The sequence below is a fragment of the Belonocnema kinseyi genome, chromosome 1, assembly GCF_010883055.1.
Source record: "Belonocnema kinseyi isolate 2016_QV_RU_SX_M_011 chromosome 1, B_treatae_v1, whole genome shotgun sequence".
In the NCBI taxonomy this organism is placed as follows: domain Eukaryota; kingdom Metazoa; phylum Arthropoda; class Insecta; order Hymenoptera; family Cynipidae; genus Belonocnema; species Belonocnema kinseyi.
In genome coordinates, this window is record NC_046657.1 from 80,479,567 (window position 1) to 80,484,351 (window position 4,785).

Here is a 4,785-nt window from a genome sequence, read left to right on the forward strand (position 1 = left end):
TCTTCAACCAAAAATGGGATTTTTAACAAAGTAGTTCAAATTCAAATCGAGTAATTAAATTTTTATCAAAAAAAGTTCATTTTTAACCAAGTAGTTAAATTTTCTGCCAAAACAGTTGAATTGTTAACAAACAAAAATTTTTTACAAAGCAGGTGAATTTTTAACCGAAAAATTATTTACACCAAATTATTTAAATTTGTACAACTTAGATTAATTTTTAACCGAATAGTCGAAATTTCAACTATAAAAAGACAAATTTCAAGCCAAATAGTATAACTTTTAATTAAAATTGATAAATTTCAAACTAAAAATAGAGTAGTTCCATTTTTAATTTAAAAAATTAATTTCTTAAAAAAAATACATTTCCAAAAAATAATAGAATTTTCAACAAAATAGTTTAATTTTCATATAAATGTATGCACCTCCAACAAAAAGTTCAACTCAGTTCAACTTTCAACCAAATAATTGAATTCTCAACTTAAAAAGATACATTTTCGACTGAAAATGGAATAGTTAAATTTTCAGTTGAAAAAATAAATTATCAAACAACGGAAACAAGAATTTTCCACAAAATAGTTGAATTTTCTAACACAGAAATAACTTTTTATTTCGATTTTGGCATTGGTATAAAATAGTTCAAATTTCTACCAATATTATTAATTTTTTAGTAGAAAATATAGAATTAAAAATGAAATAGTTAAATTTTCAGTTGGAAAAATTAATTTTCGAAAAAAGAAGAATTTGCAACCAAACAAATTAGTTTTAATACAAGAAACTTTATTTTTTACAAAAGAAAAGAAATTTAAACGAAATGCATTAATTTTCAACTAAGAAAGAAAATTTTCAGAAAGAATGGAACAGTTAAATTTGTAGTTTAAAACATTATTTTTCAGCCAAACCAACGCATTTTCAACAAAGTAGTTCAATTTTTAACTAAATCATTTTCAACTAAAATCAAGAATTTTTACCAGAAGAATTAAACAAAGAAAACTGGAACAAATAATTTAATTTTCAAACAAAATGATCAATCTTCAACTAAAAATTAATTAGTTAAGTTTTCAGTTGAGTCAATTAATTTTCAAAAGAAGTAGTGAATTTTCACAACAAAAAAAAACTATTTGCAAAAGGGTTAAATTCTGTACAACGTCAATTAATTTTTAACCGAAAAATTAGATTTTTTACCAAAAGATAAAATTTTAACCAATATTATAGATTTTCTACCAAAAAAGACGATTTTTCAACAGAATACATGGATTTTTAACACGAAGTGCTTAAATTCTCAAATAAAAGGTATCAGTTTTTAGCCAAGAAAATTGAAGTTGTGGTTACTAGGGCAAAGGTCATGACTAATTTCCTAATTTTAGTCAGGATTAGGGTTATACTGATGGAAATCCTTAACCTCATCAGGATTAGGATTGGGATCATTATAAGAATAATAACCTTCCAAATTAGGACTTTTACATATTAGGATTATAGTATCAGAACAAGTCTTTTATTATTTTTAATTCCAACCAGTATTAAGATAAAGGTTTTATTGATACAAATCCGAAAACTAATCAGGGTTAGAATTATAATAATGGTAATGCCGATGAGAATTAGGATTTTAATTGTCCTTATTTTAATCCTAAGCAGGATTAGGACACAACTGATGTTAATCCTGTACTCAGTCAGAATTAGGAATTGGATCATTATGAGATTAATAATCTTTAAAATTAGGATTTTTAAATATTATGATTAGGAATGTAGGTTTCATTGAACATGATGTTAATCAGAATCATAGAGTCAGAATTTGGGTTATAAAGATCGAAATTAGGGTTTAACAAAGTTAGAATTAGGATAAGGGTTTCAATGCTCCTAACCCTAATCATAATCTAAATCGGGATTAGGCTTCAAATCGTATTAAACCTTAACCCAATTTTCATTAAAAGAACAATATTTTAAAATCAGATTTTTTCGACATTAGGATTAGAATCATAGTATTAGGAAATGATTGATCCTAATCCTAGACTAGACTATAATTAGGATCATTAGAAGAACAATAATCTTTAGAATCAGGATATTTTAAAGATTACGTATAGGATCGTATGGTGAGAGTAGGGTTTCAATGTTCCTTATCCTATTCAGGATTAGAGTTATACCTATTTTAATCATAAGCTCAGTCAGGATTAGGAATTGGACCATTATAAGAATAAAATTCTTAAAAATTAGGATATTTTTAAATTACAACTATATTATGAGGACGAGGCTCTTATTCGTTATAATTCAATTTATCATTAAGATCAGGGGTTAAAAAAATCAGAATTTAGATGAAAAGATCAATGATCCTAATCCTAATTAGGAATAGGGTAAAATTATATTACTCCTAACCCCAATTATCCTTATAATAACAATAATATTTAAAAAATGATTTTTTAAAGATTAGGATTAGAATTAGAGTTAAGACATTGATGATCTTTATCGTAAGCAAGATTAGGATTGCAAGCATTACAAGAAAAATGATCTTTAGAATTGGAATATTTATAATATTAGGATTAAGATCATAAAGTTAAGATTAGGGTTTTAACGTTCCTTATCCTATTCTTGATCAAGATCAAGGTTATACTGTTTTTTAATCCTAAACAATATCAGGATTAGGAATAGAATCATTATAAGATTAATAATTTTCAATGTTGAGATTTTAAAAAAATCGAATTATAGAGTGAGGGCGACGCTTTTATTGATCATAATTTTAATGAGTATTAGGATCAGGGTTTAAAAAAATTATAATCATGTTTAAAGGATCAATGATCCTTATACCAATTAGGATTAGGTTACAGTGTACAATAATCTTTATAATTGAGATATTTTTAATATTAGAATTAGGATCATAAGGGTAGGATTAGGATCATAAAGTTAAGATTGGGATTTTAATGTTCCTTATCGTATTCTTTAACAATGCTGGGGTTATACTGATTTAAATCCTCAAATTAATCAGGAATATGAATATCATCATTATAAGAATAATAATCTTTGATATTAGAGTTTTTGAAAATTATAATTATAGTCTGAGGAAAAGGCTTGTATTGATCATAATTCCAATCAGTATTAAAATCAGGGTTTTAAGAAATTAGAATTAAGATGAAGAGGTCTATAATCCTTATCAGCATTAGGATCAAATGATGTTACTCCTAAACCTAATTTCTGATTATAAAAGCAATAATCTTTAGAATCCGGATATTTTAAAGATGAGGATTAGGATCATAAGGTTAAGATTAGGGTTCTAATGGTCATTATCCTCATCTTAATTGAGATTATGGTTATACTGTTTTTCATCCTGTACTCATTTAGAATTAGAAGTAGGATCATTACAAGATAAATAATTTTTCAAATTAGCACTTTTAAATATTAAGATTATAGTATAAGGACTGGGCTTTTATTTATCATAATTCTAATCAGTATTGAATGCACGATTTTTCTTAACCAAAGTACTAATATTAGGTTTAGGAATTTTCTTTTAATTGAGCCGATGGGTGCAAGAACCACCCCGACTCTCGTAAACGCGTAAACGTATTGTTCGAGAACTCAAAAATAGAAAATTTTCAAACTCAAAAAAGTTAGAATTGTAGAGGATAAGGAAATAAAAATTTTTCCTATTACAATTTTTTTTGTCAAGCGTTCATTTTTAATAATAAAAGCGTAATACCGAAAAAAAGTTTTTCTCTGATTTAATTAAGTTTTAAAACTTAAATCATTCTAACTCGGCTAAATATTATTGAAATGAGTTCATATTTACATGACTTCTTCAAAATACTATAGCAATGCCTAAGAATGAATAAAAAAAGTTAAAAATCGCTTATTGTTTAATAATATTTAATTGCAAAATGAGGTAAGTCAATAATCGTATTTTCTTGGTTTCGCCGGTAAAAATTATCCAGGTAACTTCGAGTTTTAAATAACGTCCAGTGAGTTGTTTGTTAAAAAGTTCTGAATAAAATTTTTTGGAAAATCTTATATCGATTCTTTAGAAATTGCCTGAGATGTTCATGTTTGGAAAAAGTACTTCACGTCTGCCCGCGCGAGAAGGCTGCCCAATTTGTATTAAAATAAGAGTTATGATGATCAAAATCCTAAAGCTAATAAGGGTTAGGATTATAATGATGCTAATAATGGTGAAAATAAGGATTAGAATTTTAATAATCCTTATCTTAATCCTGATCAGGATTAGGATGTAAATGACGTTAATACTGTACCCAATCAGGACTAAAATTTATTATTATGAGATCAATAATATTAATAGGGATAGGATTCTATGTATTATTGATAATCATTCTAATCAAAATTATAGACTCAGGATTACGATTATAAAATTCTAAATTAAGATTAAGAATAATTAGAATTAGGATGATGGATTTAATTTTCCTAATCCGAATTTCAATTAGGATTAGGATAAAAATAATGTTACTCCTGAATCCAATTACCATTACAAGAGCAGTAATCTACAATAAATTTTTTTTACAAATTGGAATTGGAATATTTTAAATATCAGGATCAGTGTTTAATTTTCCTTATCCTAATCCTAATAAGGTTTAAGATTATACTGATTTTATACCTAAATAATGGTTTAAATGGTCAATATTCTAATACTTATCAGGATTAGGATTGTGATGATGCTAATGTTGATTAGAATTAGGATTAGGATTTTAGTTATACTTATCTTCAGCTTAATCAGGATTAGAGTGTAAGCCACATTAATCGGGCACCCAATCAGGATTAGGCATAGGATCATTATAATATTAATTATCTTTA

General features: G+C 26.0%; 1 protein-coding gene across 3 annotated transcripts in view; it reads left to right on the forward strand.

The window, feature by feature from the left end:
• The window catches only part of LOC117171489 (uncharacterized protein PFB0765w), a 53,212-nt gene that overhangs the window by 38,949 nt on the left and 9,478 nt on the right, over window positions 1-4,785 (forward strand). The gene's annotated exons all lie outside the window — the stretch shown is intronic.